The sequence below is a fragment of the Trichechus manatus genome, unplaced genomic scaffold, assembly GCF_000243295.1.
Source record: "Trichechus manatus latirostris isolate Lorelei unplaced genomic scaffold, TriManLat1.0 scaffold00027, whole genome shotgun sequence".
Classification (NCBI taxonomy): domain Eukaryota; kingdom Metazoa; phylum Chordata; class Mammalia; order Sirenia; family Trichechidae; genus Trichechus; species Trichechus manatus.
In genome coordinates, this window is record NW_004443963.1 from 19,912,954 (window position 1) to 19,930,501 (window position 17,548).

Here is a 17,548-nt window from a genome sequence, read left to right on the forward strand (position 1 = left end):
CCATTTCCGGTCGCCGAATACGTCTCGACGCGGCGGCCTGCCGGGCCGTCGCTTAGTGGGGAGCTCACGGGGCCTGCGGGCGTCGAGTTCCCGCGCCTGGGGCGTGCACCCCCGCGGGGTGGCTGCCCGGGAGCCACTAAGCCCACCCTCGGTCCCCCTCGTGCCCTCAGCAGCCATCGGGGTCCTCTCTTGGGCCTGCTCCCTCTTCTGTTTTTCTATTTTATTTTTCTTTAAAATGTGTCTGGCTCGGGTGTTTATAAGATGTCTGGCTTTGGGGGTCTTTCACAGAGACAAAGCAGTTTTCCCAGAGGGGGAAACGGTTCACCCAGAAGGACCCTGACAGCTGTGGTGCCAGCATGGCATTAATGGGGAAGGGTGGGGAATCTGGGGGCTGGAAAAGGGGGCTGGGCCCCGGGGTGGGGGCTGAGGGCATGGTCAGGGGTTTCATTTTTCTGGGGTTGCTAGTCAGCACTGTGAACCCCAACTGCTTGCCATTTTCCTCAGCACCTGCAGTTCGAGTCTGATGAAAATAGCAGAATGCAGATCCTTGAATTTTCACACAAATGTAATTATAGTACATCTAGCAACTGTGGTGGACACAAAATTCTAGTGGAATCTTCAGTTCTACTACCAAGACTCCCCACCCCACCCCCATACAACTATACCGGCTGTGGTCTTCTGGAGCTAGAAATGATGCCTTGGCCAAATGCAGTTGGAGCAGGTTTGGGGCGTGGCGGTACCTTAAGCTGGGAAGCAGAAACCTGTGTCCAGGAAGGTGGATTTTACGAAAATACAAACCCCTTAAATGGCACTTCATAGTTTATAACAAAAGGACTTTTACACATGCTGCCTCATCTGCCCTCCATAGCAACCATGTCAGATCTTTCAGTCCTCATTTTCCAGAGGAGAAACCTGAGGCTTAGAGAATTGAATGTCTTACTGAAAAGTCACAGAACAGAGCTAGGATTCCCGCTTGGTTTTCTGACTACAAATCTTCACCCTTCCCCTGGCCTTCCTTTGTTGTTGTTGTTAGCTGTCGCCAGTCAGCTCTGACTCATGGTGACCCCATGTATAACCAAGCAAAATATTGCCTGGTCCTGTTCCATCTTCATTATCCAAGTCCATTGTTGTGGCCATTGTGTAGTACCTTCCAACCTAGGGCGTTCATCTTCCAGCACTATATTGGACGATATTCTTTTTTTTTTTTTAATTGTACTTTAGATGAAGGTTTACAGAACAAACTAGCTTCTCATTAAACAATTAGTACACATATTGTTTTGTGACGATGGTTACCAATCCCACGACATGTCAACACTCTCCCTTCTCGACCTTGGGTTCCCAATCACCAGGTTTCCTGTCCCCTCCTGCCTTTTAGTCCTTGCCCCTAGGCTGGTGTGCCCCTTTAGTCTCATTTTGTTTTATGGGCCTGTGTAATCTTTGGCTGAAGGGTGAACCTCAGGAATGACTTCATTACTGAGCCAAAAGGGTGTCCGGAGGCCATACCCTCGGGATTTTCCAGCGTCTGTCAGGCCAGTAAGTCTGGTCTTTTTTTTGGGGGGTTAGGATTTTGTTCTACATTTTTCTCCAGCTCTGTCCAGGACCCTCCATTGTGATCCCTGTCAGAGAAGTCAATGGTGGTAGCCAGGCACCATTTAGTTGTGCTGGACTCAATCTGGTAGAGGCTGTGGTAGTTGTGGTCCATTAGTCTTTTGGACTAATCTTTCCCTTGTGTCTTCAGTTTTCTTCATTCTCCCTTGCTCCTGACAGGGTGAGACCAGTGGAGTATCTCAGATGGCAGCTCCCAAGCTTTTAAGACCCCAGATGCTACTCACCAAAGTAGAATGTAGAACATTTTCTTTGTAAACTATGTTATGCCAGTTGAGCTAGATGTTTATATCGGACAGTATTCTGTTGCGATCTGTAGGGTTTTCATTGGCTAATTTTTGAAAGTAGATCACCAGGCCTTTCTTTCTAGTCTAGAATATCCACAATGGGTGACCCTGTTGGTATTTGAAATACCAGCAGCATAACTTCCAGCAACGTGCAAGCTACTACAGTATGACAAACTGACAGGTGGTGGTGGGCTACCTTAGCAAGTTATTTTTCAACCTCCTCACGTGAGCAGGACAAGATTCTGTGTGGTATGCTGACGATTTACTAGTCTTGGAATTGGGTTTGTCACTTATAGTCTGACTGGAAAAAGAAGGTTTACTGTAGTGATTGAACCAATGAGAGAACAAGGAAACATTCAATGCTGGGGTCAGTGTAGTGGGAGTTGAGAAGAGAGAGAGCTCAGAGTAAGGATAACCTGGAAAAGTTAGGAACTTGAGTTTGAAAGAATGGGGAGGCAAGGCCTAGGTGGAAAAGGAACAGATTTCCAGGACTAGCCACAATTGCTTCTGTGTTGGACGCTGACCAACTGACCAAAACCAAAAACCAAACCTGTTGGCCATCAAGTCAACTCTGACTCGCAGCGACCCTATAGGACAGAGTAGAACTGCCCCATAGGGTTTCCCAGGAGCGGCTGCTGGGTTTGAACTACTGACCTTTTGGTTAGCAGCTGTAGCTCTTAACCACTGTGCCACCAGGGCTCCGACCAACATTCTTTCTATTTTTTACAGTAGCGTTATTATCTCCATTTCACAGAGGAAGAAACTGTGGCCAGCCCATGGTCACCCAGCTGAGTTTGAGCCCAGGCCTGTGTGACTGTTGTGTGTTTATGCCCCCTGCCTCCTGTAACCCCCTCTGTCTCAAATATGTAGATAAGAACAGGGCCCAGGGGTCCTGAATCAGCAAATACACTTGGATGGGGGCTCAAGCTAAAAGGTCAACAGGCTCCCCAAGGCCAAGGAGTTCTACTGAACTAGCTCAGCATCCCAGGACCCTGTGGCCTGGTGCAGGTGTTCTCAGTAGGTTTCTGGAAGGAGGAATGAGTCCTGAGCATAGAGATCTTAGTAAGTTCAGTTCTTTCGTGCCTGCCAGGGCCTGGCCCGCTGCCCTGGAGGAGGTTGTAGCTTGGGGAAGAGACAAATACGAATGACAAGGACAAGGACTGAGTCTGATTCATCCCTTGTGAATCCTAGTCTGTCTTAGTCACCAGTGGAGGTGCCATGGGCTCAGTCATTATGTTGTCCAATTGAATTACGCCCCAGTGAAGAGGAGGAAAGTTTATTTTGCCTAGGAATGGAAGGTCTTCCAAGAAGTGCCGTTTGAGCATATAAAACATGGGTGGAGAAAGGCCAGAGAAAGGACGTTCTGAGCAGAGGCACTGACGCAGGCAAGGCAGGTGTCTTAGATTCTTTGTGCTGCTATAACAGAAATATCACACGTGGGTGGCTTTAATGAACAGAAATTTATTTTCTTACAGTTAGGAGGCTAGAAATCTGAATCCAGGGCACTGGCTCTAGGCGAAGGCTTTCACTCTGGGAGAAGGTCCTTGTCTCTTTCCAGCTTCTTGTTCCTTGGCCGTCTCCAGGTGGCATAAGTCTTTCCCAGTTTGTCCTTGCTTGCTGCCGTGCCTAAGCTGCTCCTTTTATATTTCAGAAGTGATTGACTTAAGACACACTCTATACTGATAAGGCCTCATTAACGTAACAAAGAAAACCCTATTCCCAGATGTGATTGTATCTACATGTATGTTGTTGTTGTTAGGTGCCATCGAGTTGGTTCCGACTCATAGCAACCCTATGTGCAACAGAACGAAGACTGCCCGGTCGTTGTTATGCTTGAGCCCATTGTTGCAGCCACTGTGTCAGTCCATCTCGTTGAGGGTTTTCCTCTCTTTTGTTGACCCTCTGCTTTACCAAGCATGAGGTCCTTCTCCAGGGACTGGTCTCTCCTGATAACATGTCTAAAGTATGTGAGACAAAGTCTCGCCATCCTCAATTCTAAGGAGCATTTTGGCTGTACTTTTTCCACATGTATAGGGATTAGGATTTGCAACACATATTTCTGGGGAACACAATTCAATCCATAACAGCAGGCGAGTGTAGAGAAGGGAAGGGGTAGGTCAGCTGGTACAGCACAGTATGGGGGGGCAGGTATGAGTTTGGGTTTAAGTCAGGCTCTGTTTCCCTGCATGATCCCTTTGATTCTCTGGACCTCAGTTTCCCCTTCTGAACAAGAGCCTTGAGATTTGATGCTGTTTGATAGTAATCTGTGGGAGAAGCCCAGTACCCTGGGATGGGTAGGAGACTCAGGTGAGAGAGGAACTAGGGGATTTTAAAATTTTTGTCAGTTTGCACACACTGATCCAGCAGTTACCTCGTAGCCAGGCCCCGCTCTGAGCGCTTTTCCCTAGATTGGCTTATTAAATCTTTATAACAGATAACTCTAGTTTCCACATTTTACAGATGAAGAGACTGTGGCACAGCTTAAGTGTCAGAGTTGGAACGCAAACCCTGGTGGTCTGGCTCGGTCTGGCCTAGTGTAGGCCTGAATCTGGCCAAGAGGGAAGGAGAGGAAGAAGAGACTGAGAGGCCAGCAGTGGTCAGCTGAGCGCTGTTCAGACCACAGAAGGTGGAGGTGTCCGTGGAGGGAGTCTGGCTGCAGCCCCAAGAGGAGCTGGGTTGATGAAGTGACTACTAGGTGTCAGCCCCCAGGAGCCTCCACAGAAGCCAGCTCCTGTCAGCACCTTTAATGGCCCATGGAAAACAGGCTCACGTTCCTTTCCCTGTCATCACCAGCTACGGGGCTCCTTCCTACCTTATTTATGTCCCCTGGTGAGTCTGTTTCTTTGCGAGCATCTGATAACTTCTGCCGGTATGGTAGCGCTCTTTACCTATCCGGTTGGCAGGGTAGGGGCAGCAGCATTTCTGCATTCAGAGCCCACCTGTAGTTGACTTCCCTTCAACAGCAATTCCCGAGCCCCAGAGCAGACGCTGAGACACTGGGCTCGCAGGTAATGGTGGTAAGAACAACCGTAGCCTCCCCCCACCACCCATGTATTTAACTTACTATGTGCTAGGCACTGTGCTTGGCACTTTTTGTGTATTGTCTTACTGAAAATAACAACTCTTTGAGGCTGGAACACTTATTGCTGTTATTGTTCTGTGCAGTTGAGTTGATTCCAACTCAAAATGACCCTATAGGCCAGAGTAGAACTGCTCCATAGGGTTTCCTAGGCTGTAATCTTTAGAGGAACAGATTGCCAGGTCTTTTCTCCTGTGGTGCTGCTGGTGGGTTCGAATTGCCAATCTTTCAATTAGCAGCCAAGCACTTAACCATCGTGCCACCAGGGCTCCTTCCATATGAGATAGATGCTCTTATTATCCCATTTTACAGATGAGGAAATTGAGGGACAAAGTGGATAAGGAACACTTAGTTGATGCCTTTGAATTGTGCTGTTGGCGAAGCACATTGAATATACCATGGACTGCCAGAAGAATGAACAAATTTGTCTTGGAAGAAGACAGCCAGAATGCTCCTTAGAAGTGAGGATGGCGAGACTTCATCTCACATACTTTGGACATGTTATCAGAAGGGACCAGTCCCTGGAGAAGGACATCATGCATGGTAAAGTAGAGGGTCAGTGAAAGAGAGGAAGACCCTCAATGAAATGGATTGACACAGTGGCTTCAACAATTGACCCAGACATAATAACAATTATGAGGATGGCGCAGGACCGGGCAGTGTTTTGTTCTGTTGTACATAGGGTTGCTGTGAGTGGGAACCGACTCGACGGCAGCTAACAACAACAACAACAACTAAGAGTAGCAGCCCCATTTTGCAGATGAGACTGAGGCTCAGAGAGATGAAGTAAACACATCCAAGATCACACAGCTGGGGTAGAGCAGGGGGCTGGATAGAGCCAGGCCTGTGGGATCCAGAGTGCGAGATCTTAGCTGGCACGCAGGAGAGATGCCTTCAAGTTACTTCTAGTCTCCACAAAGCTTTTTTCTTATCTGTCTGGAAAATCCTAGTTATCACTAACGTTTGTGTGGTGCTTGTGCCACAGTCTTTCACTTAATTCTCACGACGATTCTGTGAGGTAAGAGGTATACTTGTTTTTCAGAAGAAAGAAACCAAGGTTCAGAGGGGTCACACAGCGAGCCTGGGATGCAGGCCCTCGGCTCTTGATAGCCTGTCCACGGTGTGACTTGGAAAGATAACAGGTATCAGATTTCTTGAGACCAAAAGCCACGTCTACTGTTGTTTTGTGTTTCTGAAATGTGAGGATTGGCACCATACGTTCATTGGGCACTTTCTTTGGGGGCTGCAGGAAGATTGAGGCTGTGACCCTTTGGGGCTTTCAGAGATCTCCATGTTCATCTGTGCTCTGATTTCCGAGAGCATTCCATTTGGTGCCCTGTCCCCCCACAGGTGGAGCATAGGGCAGGGAGTCCAAAGTCCCGAGTTCATTCCCAACTCCAGCACACTCTGGCTGTGTGACCTGGGGCTGCATCATTTCATCATTCTTGGCCTCAGTCTCCCGTCTGTGAAATGGCCGTGCTGATCCAGTCTCGTCTGCCTGAGATGTGCTGTGAGGGTCCAGTGAAGGTACTTTGAAAGCTGTGAAGACCTTCTTGTGTGAGGTGATAGTTGTGGTTGTCATGAGCGTTTAATAATCTCTAGAATGTTCCTGAATCTTCTCTTTTGTCCACTCTGATCCAGGCCTGGACAACTCCAGTAGCCTTCTAACTAATCTTTCTTTTCCTCTTGTCCTCCATCTTCCACACAGCTGACAAAGGGATATCTCGAGATTTAAATGAGGCCAGTCACTCCTCTGCTGAAGACCTTGTAGTGGTTCCTCACATAGGCGGCCTCACATTGGTGGAACTCATCCCTGGTTCGCCAGTGTAACCTGTGTGTAGCTCCCTGTGACAGCCTTGTCCTGCCCCTCACACCTAGGTCCCACTTGCCTCGCCCTCACTCCCAGGACCGCAGTCACACTGGCCTGTTCTAGGCATGTTTCCACCCCACGGCGAGTGCCTCTGCAGTACCCTGGTGCACTCCTACCCCACCTCCTCCTCTTCCCATGATTGACTCTTTTTGGCTCAGCTGATCCTTTAGTTTTTTTTTAAATTGTCCTTTAGATGAAGGTTTACAGAACAAACTAGCTTCTCTTTAAACAGTACACATATTGTTTTATGACATTGGTTAACAGCCCCACGACATGTCAGCACTCTTCCTTCTTGACCTTGGTTTCCCTATCACCAGCTTTCCTGTCCCCTCCTACTTTCCAGTCCTTGTCCCTGGGCTGGTGTGCACCTTTAGTCTCGTTTTGTTTTATGGGCCTGTCTAATCTTTGGTTAAAGGGTGAACCCCGGGAGTGGCTTTATTCCTGAGCCAAAAGGATGTCCAGGGCCATATTCTCAGGGTTTCTCCACTCTCTGTCAAGCCAGTAAGCCATGACTGACTCTCTTAAATGCCCCTGAAGAGACTTCCCTAAGCTCCCATCACTCCCTGCTGTTCTAGTTTTTTTGTAATTATCTCTATCTTTACTTGTTTTGTTTATTTAACACTGACCTGTATGTCTCCCGACCCTGGACTACAAGCTCTGTGAGGGCAGGGACCTTACTAATGTTCTTCCCCAGCACCTGGCAGAGCCCTGGCACACAGAAGTGGGTGGGCATTTGTGAAATAAATGAATGATGGTATCAGGTTGGCCATAAAATGGTCCTGGGCCAAAAGGCATGGCCTAGACAGAGACTACAAAGAGATCAGCGTTGCCTGAGTGAAAGGTACCAGCAGAATCATCTTGGTGCTGCCAGTGGTTGTGTTTCTGGGTTCTCAGTTCAGCAGGAACACGAGTTTTGGGTCCCTCTCGGGGAGGCATGCTTCATAAACCCTCAAAACCATCCTGCAAGGCAGCCCTCATCAGCCTCATCTTGCACATGACAAAATTGAGGCTCAGAGAAGTGACCTGAAAGTTAGTGTGGGCCGGTGCTGGGACTTGAACCCAGGTCTGGCCGACTCCCCTCGATGCCTGGGAGGTTGTAGCCACAAGGATGCTGAGTTCTTCAATTGCCCAAAAGAAAGCAAGCGCTCCACAGTTAGGCTGTGGGACTCTGGGTGACTTCTGCTTTGTTTTTTATATATAACCAGCTTATAATTTCCAAGGGTGTACAATGAACTTCTGTTATTGGAGGTGAGGGAGGGGGCTATTTTTGAAACATCTCCCCTGAGCACCATATCCAGCGGTTGGGATAGAGGAGTAGGATCCTGGGCACCAGAGACAGAGACATGGGTGAACTCGGCCCACTGGGCTGGGGCCGCATGGCCTCAGCAGGGCCCCTGCCTCTTTGAGCTCACTGTCAGTTTCTGTGCAGGTTGGCCCCGAGTTGTTGGGAGGGAAAGAAGATTATCAAAGTAGAAGCCCTTTGTAACTAGAACGCGAGGCCAGAGAGAGGAGGATGATGCTTTGCTGCTGACTCTGAGTTCAGCTTGTGGTGGGGAGGCTGGGGGCAGCCTGGGGACGTCTCCTGAACTTTGGTTTCTGTTCAAGGTGGCCAGTTGAACACAGAACTGCAGGTCGCTGAGGCCTGTGGGCATTCCAGCTCACATTCCTTCTGCAGGTGGCTTTTGAGCGAGACTGGGGCAGCTCAGCTTTCTTCCTTAGCAGCAGCGTGGCCTTGGGCAAGCCACCGAGTTCTCCAAACCTCTCTCTTTTCCTGTGGAAAATGGAGATAACACCTACCTTGGAGATTATTGGAGGATAAATAATCTGATTCCTTAGAGCTAGGCTTCTAAACATTCTCTGCTCCGTGGATCCATCAGGAAGCCCATGGCCACCTTCTCTGAGTGTTCTTAAATGCATGAGGTAAAATACACAAGATGAAAGGGAAACCAATTCTCTTGAACTTCAGCTGTGCTTCTTTGTTGTTGTTGTTAGTTGCCATGGAGTTGACTCCGATGAGTCTAGTTGTTAGGTGCCGTCGAGTTGGTTCCGACTCATAGCCACATTATGTACAACAGAATGAAACACAGCCTGGTCCTGCACCATCCTCACAATCATTGTTATGCTTGAGCCCATTGTTTCAGCCACTGTGTCAGTCCATCTTGTTGAGGGTCTTACTCTTTTTCGCTGACCCTCTACTTTACCAAGCATGATGGCCTTCTCTGGGACTAATCCCTCCTGATAACATGTCCAAAGTATGTGAGACGTAGTCTTGCCATCCTCACTTCTTTTTTTGTTGTTTGTTTGTTTATTGTTGTAGTTTAAATGAAATTTACATTTCAAGTTAGTCTCTACAAAAATGTATACATGCATTGTTATGTGACCCTAATTGCTCTCTCCATACTGTGACAGCACACTCCTCCTTCCACCCCTGATTCCTCATTCCATTCAACCAGCTCCTAACCCTCTCTGCCTTCCCATCTCACCTCCGGACAGAAGCTGCCTGTTTAGTCTCTTGTATCTACTTGAGCTAAGAGGCACACTCCTCACGAGTATCACTTTATCTCCCACAGTCCTGTCCAATCCCTGTCTGAAGAGTTGGCCTCAGATATTGTTTTAGTTCTGGGCCATCCTCACTTCTAAGGAGCATTCTGGTTGTGCTTCTTCCAAGACAGATTTGTTTGTTCTCCTGGCAGGCCATGGTATAGTCAGTATTCTTTGCCAGCACATAATTCGAAGGCATCAATTCTTCTTCGGTCTTCCTTATTCATTATCCAGATTTTGCATGCATATGAGGTGATTGAAAACACCATGGCTTGGGTCAGGCGCACCTTAGTCTTCAGGGTGACATCTTTGCTTTTTAATACTTTAAAGAAGTCTTTTGCAGCAGATTTGCCCAGTGCAATAAGTCGTTTGATTTCTTGACTGCTGCTTCCATGGGTGTTGATCATGGATCCAAGTAGAATGAAATCCTTGACAACTTCAGTCTTTTCTGTGTTTATCATGATGTTGCTTATTGGTCCCAGCTGTGAGGATTTTTGTTTTCTTTATGTTGAGGTGTGATCCATACTGAGGGCTGTGGTCTTTAATTTTCGTCAGTAAGTGCTTCAAGTCCTCTTCACTTTCAGCAAGCAAGGTTGTGTCCTCTGCATAACGCAGGTTGTTAATAAGTCTTCCTCCAATCCTGATGCCCCAATCTTCTTCATGTGGTCCAGTTTCTTAGATTATTTGTTCAGCATATGGACTGAATAAGTATGGTGAAAGGATACAGCCCTGACACACACCTTTCCTAACTTTAAACCACGCAGTATCCCCTTGTTCTGTTCAAACGACTGCCTCTTGATTTATGTACAGGTTCCTCATGAGCACAATAAGTGTTCTGGAATTCCCATTGAGTCTAGTAAGTACCATAAGTTTGAAGCTGTGATAAGCATGATTGCTGTTTTGTTACATCTGCAGTAATTGAAAGTAGCTGTGATTTCTAGTGGTGACAGATCACAGGTCACACACTGGCACTACTGTGGTGTGTTGCCTGCATTCATAATCGAAGGGAATGCTAACTTTCAGGGAGCAGTTAGTGAACGTAAAGAGGTAAATGTTTTCCCATCCAAGTCCACGGACTCCTGTATGCTACCTGTGGGCTCCTGCCACAGAAGGCGCTTAATACGCAGCAGGTTGTCACCAGAAATAAGCTGAGGCTCTGCCCAGCCTCCTTGGAGCACAAGGTCCTCAGGTGGACAGACATGGTGCGTAAGGACTGCGGGAAGGGATAGATGTAGACGTGGGTTGCTGTGGGTCAGGGATAGTGGAATGAAACCCTCCCTGGTCTCTCTGAGTAAGCCATTAAGGGCAGGGTGTGTCAGGAGAGGTGCCAGGCATCTTTGGAGATGACATTACCTCAGGTAGTATTCATTTGGTGTGGATTGTGTCTGTGGCCTGGGCCAACAGCTGTTCTTTAATTAAATCTGGGGCAGGTGAGTCCAGGGTGGGTAGAGTTGGGATGATGTGGGTGGAGTGGGGTGAGGCTGGAGGCCTCTGGATGGGTATAGGGGAGCACTGTTGGGTTGGGAGGCCACAGAGAGAGCATGGGCTTCAGAGTCCCACTGCCAGGGTTCAAATCCCAGCTCTGTCACTTCCTAGCTGTGTAACCCTGGCAGGTTGCTTTACGTCCTTGTGCCTCGGTTTCCTCATCTGTAAAATGAGGGTAAGAATAGTACTTTCTCATAAGTGCTGTGAAGACTATGTGTTGTATTTAAAACATTAAAACAATACCTGGGAAGAGAAAGTGCTTCATGATTGATAGCTGATCTCATTAGCATCTTTACAATTATTTAGGATCTGTGAGACTCTGTCTACTCAGATTAGGTTTCCTGAGCACAGAACAGGTTTCTCTGTGCTGCCCAGAGGTGAATCAGATGCAGCGTCTGCCTTCTAGGAGTTCTTAGTTTAGGGAGGCACGGGGACATAAATGTGTAATTTCAATTAACTAGGTAGGGTAAGTGTGAGGATTGTGGTGAGCTTGGGTGCTGTGCTAGGGTGGGAGCCAGAGAAGGAAGGCTTTCTGGTAGAGCAGCCATTTCAGCTGAGCCTTCAAGAAGCCAGGGTGGAAATTAGTGGGTGTGACGCATGCTTCAGACAAAAGGTGCCACTTGAATGGGAAGCCGTCATTGCTGAAGTGTAACATTCCAGGCTGGGCCATGGGGCCGGAAGGGAGGCCAGGCCAGGCCGGGATGAGGAACTTGGACTTTGTCCTTCCGGAATGGGGAGACATGGACGGTTTTGTTTTAACATGGAAGGTGTTGTTTTAACTTTTTATTTTCAAATAATGATAGACTCACAGGAAGTTGCAGGCATAGTACAGAGTCCCATGTACCCTTTACCCAACTTCCCCTAGTGGTGACATTTTATATAGCTGTAGTATAATATCAATACCAGGAAATTTGCATTGATACATTACTGCTGACTAGGCTACGGAGCTTATTCTGTTTTTTTAACCTGCATTTGTTTTTTTAACCTGTGTGTGTGTGTGTGTGTAAGGGTTTTGGGCAGAGTGTGACCTATGTGTTAAGCAGATATCCTCACAACAGAATGGGAGCAGATTGGAGAGGGCTCATTGGAGACTGCTGGCAAGAGATGATGAGGGAGAGAGAGCCATGGTGGTGGAGATGGAGGGAGAAATGTTTAGGAGGTAAAGGTAAAAGGAATTGGAGATTGACTGAGAACGGCATGAAAGTCAGAGTGAACAGAGTCCGGTGGGTAATGGAGGAGGAGCAGGACTGGGGGAAAGATGCCGAGTTAAGTTGGAAATGTATTTATTTGTTGGAATGCTCAACCCAGCTGGGATAGACACCAGAGGGACTTTCTGGACAGAGTGACATTTGAGCTGGGTCTTAAAGGATGAGTAGGAGTTGGCTAGGTATGTGTAGGAGAGGGCATTCCAGGTAGAGGGCCGAGGATAAGGACAGGCATGGAGTTACAGGCAACCTGGGCACTGGACATCCAGGTAGCACTGCCCAGAGAGAAGAGCTATGAGTCTGATATACCGGGGAGGGGGTAGGCCTGGAGGAAGGGCTAGATTTGTGAGTCATTGACATGCTCATGAGATCTTAAAAACGCAAGAGCTCATCTGGGGAGAGTGTGTAGAGCAAGGAGAGCAGGAGCACTGTCCCTCAAATGGAAGCTCAGGAGCATTGATCTTGAGAGCTGGACGGAGGACGAGGAGCAGGAGATGAAGCAGGAACATTCAGAGAGGTGTGAGGAGGACCCCTCCCAGAGCGCAGGAAGTGGCAGGTACAGCCGAGAGTCCGGGAAGAGAGGAGTTCTTTCACTGGACTCAGCAACTAGAAGGTACCTGGGATGGGAAGGACCCTTGGCCACCACCATTCCGGTGGTGTGGGAGCCGTGTTGCTGTGAGTTGGGGAGTTGCATGGAAGGTGAGGACATGGAGACGGTTAGCGTAGACAACTCTTTCACAAAGTGTGACCCAGAAAGAGAAGAGAGATTGTTCAATAGTCAGAAGGGGATTTGGGTCAGGGGAGGGGATTATTTTGGGGTGGGGGATACTTGAGCATGTGATAGATTGAGGGGTCCTGGGGCCCGGTCTGCTGTTTAATGGGAGATAGTAGTGGCGATGGTGATGTGCATGGGCCCTGGGGCCAGGCTGCCAGGGTTTGAATCTCAGCTCCCCACGTACCAGCTGTGTGACCTTAGACAAGTCATTTAACTTCCCTGTGCCTCCATTTCCTCCTCTGCAAAATGGAGATGATAATAGTATCTCACAGGATTATTGTGTGAGCCTTAACTGTTACATGTAAAGTGATCATGACAGTCCGTGGCACATGGTAACCACTCAGCAAATGTTCATATTAGCTGATTATTCATTTCTCTGGGTGTCAGTCTTTATCATTTATTCAATGTTCATTCATTCATTCTTATCTGTGCAATGGCTGATTCGAATGAGTTGATATCCATTCGTTCATTTTCATATCGTTTACTGAACACTTGCTGTGTGCCAAGCATAGGGCCAGGCATGGAGATTTTGAAGAGGCTGGCACAGTCCCTGCCAAAATGATAAAGATCTGAGTCTCTAGAATTCTGTCATCTTCAAACCCTTCCCCAAGGTGAAAGAAAACGTGTTTCTCCTTCACGGTTTGCGGGTCAGTGGTTTTGTCTTTTTCTTGGGAAGAACGGCTCATTGACATTTTGGCAGATCTAGAGCACCCGATTTAAAATGGGTTGGCTTCAAGTCAATCACCTCATTTTGCTTTTAAAATTATAAGAATAATTCTTTGTGCAAAAAGTCCAAACCATGCTGAGGTATATAAAGCAAAAAGGAAAGCATATAGTATCCTTAGCAAATCCCTGTCCCCAGAGAGAACCCATTAAATTGGAGAATATTCTTTCAGAGCGCTTCTTTGTATGTAAACACACATTGTACACCAATAGGATCATATAGCACAAAGTGTTTGAAATCTGCTTTTTCGTGTTCCTCAACCATGTATGGTTGTATGATGGCATCTCCATGGCAATACATAGAGATTCATTAACTTCATTGTATTCCTTGGTATGAATAGACAATAATTTATTTAACCGATCCTTTACTGATAGACATTAAGCTTGCTTCTGATTTTTTACTCTTAAAAATAATACATCCCAACCATGGTTGCCGGGGACATCTAGATCAATTGGCATAATAAAGTTTATTATTAAGAAAATGTTCTGCATCCTACTTTGGTGAGTGGCGTCTGGGGTCTTAAAAACTAGCGAGTGGCCATCTAAGATGCATCAGTTAGTCCCAACCCACCTAGAGCAAAGGAGAACGGAGAACACCAGAGACACAAGGAAAATATTAGCCCAAGAGACAGAAGGGGCCACATAAACCAGAGACTCCATCAGCCTGAAACCAGAAGAACTTGATGGTACCTGGCCACCACCAATGACTCTCCTGACAGGGAATACAACAGAGAGTCCCTGAAAGAGCAGGAGAAAAGTGGGATGCACAACTCAAATTCTGGTAAAAGGACCAGACTTAATGGTCTGACTGAGACTGAAGGTACCCTGGAAAGCATGGCCCCCGGACTCTCTCTTAGCCCAAAACTAAAACCATTCCCAAAGCCAAGTCTTCAAACAAAGGTTAGACTGGACTATAAGACGTAAAATGATACTCGTGAAGAGTGTGCTTCTTAGCTCAAGTAGATACATGAGACTAAATGGGCAGCTCCTGTCTGTAGGCGAGATGTGAAGGCAGAAAGGGAAAGGAGGTGGTTGAATGGACATGGGAAATTCTGGGTGGAAAGGAGGAGTGTGCTGTTACGTTATAGGGAGAGCAACTAGGGTCACATAACAATGTGTGTATATATTTTTGTATGAGAAACTAACTTGAACTGTAAACTTTCACTTAAAGCACAATAAATAATTAAAAAATTTTAAAAAATAATGCATCACTTTGCAAATATAATCAAGTATGAGGATTTGGGCAGGTTAGATTCTTGGAAGTGAAATTTCTGGGTCAAAGTGAAAGGATATTTTATCGTTTAGAAGGCTTCTGGCTGCAAGTAACAGAATTCCCATCTCCAGTGGCTGAAACAATTATGGAGTTTATCATCTCACGTAAATGAGGCAAGGCAGTTCCAGGCTCATTGGATTTAATGGGTCACATGTCATTAGACACCTTGCTCTTTCCATTGTTTTGCTCTGCCACCACCAGTGTGTTTATCTTACTATTACCCTCTGGCATACAGTGGCAGAAATGGAGACTGTTTCTTCTGTCTCATTTTAAGAGTGAAGAAAACCTTTCCTAGAAGCCCTTGAGCAGACTTGTCCTCCTGTTTCAGACTTGTCCTTCTGTTTCATTGGCCAGGTTTATGTCACATGCCCATGCCTAAACCAGTCACTGGGAAGGGGCAAGGACCATTATGATTGGCTTAGACCAGTGAAGATTCACCTGAGTAACTGGGGAAGGAACAGTATTGAGGCTGTGCTGGAGGGGAGGATTGGAGACTGGCTGGTGGGTAGGCAGCCGAAGGGCCTGCCCTGCTCATTTTGGTAGATTTGCTAAATTGCTCGACAAAGACATACCAGTTCATGCTCTGTGCCAGTTTCTCCACCCTCATCCCCTAGGTGCTGTCCCTTATGTTAGTCTCATAGTGAAATGGCACATCTTGGTGTTTTAACATGTGGTTGTTTTATCAGTGAGTTTGAGTATCTTTTCTTAATGATTTATATTTCCTGTGAATTTCCTGTTTATGTTCTTTGTTCATCTTTTTTTTTTTTTAATTGTGGTAAAACAAATGCTGCCATATTAAAGTACCACAAAGTGGGTGGCTTTAAACAATAGAGATTTATTGTCTCACAATTCTGGAGGCTACTAGTCGGAATTCAAGGTGTCAGCAGAGCCATGTTCTCTCTGAAAGCTCTAGAAGAAGATCCTTTCCTGTCTGTCCCAGCTTCTTTAGGCCCAGATGTTCCGTAGCTTGTGGCAGCATACTTCGTTCTCTGCCCCTGTCGTCATGTGGCAATCTTCCCTCTGTCTCTCTGGGTCTCTTTTATGGGACGTCACTCAGGTTGGATAAGGACCCACCCTACTTCCTCATGACCATGTTAACTGATAACATCTTCAAAGACCCTATTTCCAAACAGGGTCACATTCACAGGTACAGGATAAGGACTTCAGCATAAATTTAGGGGTGGGACAGAATTCAATCTATAACAGACACCAAGATTTATTCTCTTTAAGAACTGCATTATACTTTGTCAACTGGGAGATGTTTTCTTCCCCTTATTGATTTATAAACCTGTTGCCGCTGAGTTGATTCTGACTCATCCTGACCATAGAGGACAGAGTAGAACTGCCCCCTGGGGTTTCCAAGTCTGTAAATCTTTACAGAAGCAAACTGCCACATCTTTCTCCCATGAAGCAGCTGGTAGGTTTGAACTGCTGACCTTTCAGTTAGCAGCCGAGCTAACCACTGTACTACCAGGGCTCTTTTGTTGATTTTGTATATCATGGCTATGTGTGTATATACGTACATATGTATGTATGTGTATATAAATAGATATATATTTTTTCCCCTCACTTTGTCATTTCTAATAACTTCATTTATGGTCTTTGCCTGATAGAAGTTTAGTGTTGTATGTAGTCACATACTGTGCATATACATTGAGGGAATGATTCCCTGTTGATTCCTTAATTCACGGCTGCGTTTCTAGGGAGACCTCATTTGAGGCAGATCCAGTATGAAAGCAAAAGAATAGGTCAGGGGCCTGCAGGACCCTTTCTGGAATTACAGGAGTTGGAGTCTGGCAGTGGGGTCCTCGGCAGATCTAGACCTCAGTTTTCTCCTTGAACTTTTTTCTTCAGAAAGCAATGAGTCATCTGTTTCTGGAGGTTTGTTTGGCCTACAAGCTCCTTGTTCCTCTGCCAAGCACCCCCCAGCTGCCTGTGCCCTCTCAGTCAGCTCGGGGTCCATGCGGCCACTGGGGCAGAGACAAGACAGGCACAGTCCTCGCCTTCAAGTTCATGTCCCTCTTAGCTAAGAACAAATGACCTTCTAACTACCTATAAAAATCCTCTTCCCAAGAAAACATTCGTTGATGGTTATGAGGATGGAGAGGGAGGGTGAGGGTTATTTACTGACTAGATAGTAGATAAGAATTACCTTAGGTGAGGGGAAGGACAGCACACACTACAGGAGAAGTCAGCACAACTGGACTAAACCAAAGCTAAGAAGTTTCCTGAATACAGTCAAACACTTTGAGGGACAGAGTAGCAGGGGTAGGGGTTTGGGGACCATGCTTTCAGGGGACATCTAGGTCAATTGGCATAACAAAGCTTATTAAGAAAATGTTCTGCATACTACTTTGGTGAGTGGCATCTGGGGTCTTAAAAGCTTGCAAGCGGCCATCTAAGATGCATCAATTAGTCCCAGCCCACCTAGAGCAAAGGAGAACAGAGAACACCAAAGACACAAGGAAAGTATTAGCCCAAGAGATGGAAAGGGCCACATAAACCAGAGACTCCATCAGCCTGAGACCAGAAGAACTAGATAGTGCCTGGCTACCACTAGTGACTGCCCTGACAGGGAACACAATAGAGAGTCCTGAATGGAGCAGGAGAAAGGTGGGGTGCAGAACTCAAATTCTAGTAAAAGACCAGACTTAATGGTCTGACTGAGACTGGAGGAACCCAGGAAAGCATGGCCCCTGGATTCT

At 46.8% G+C, this 17,548-nt stretch overlaps 1 protein-coding gene across 1 annotated transcript in view; it reads left to right on the top strand.

Moving 5' to 3' along the window:
- Nucleotides 1–17,548, top strand: part of ZC3H7B (zinc finger CCCH-type containing 7B) — a 55,621-nt gene that overhangs the window by 933 nt on the left and 37,140 nt on the right. The window lies entirely within an intron of this gene.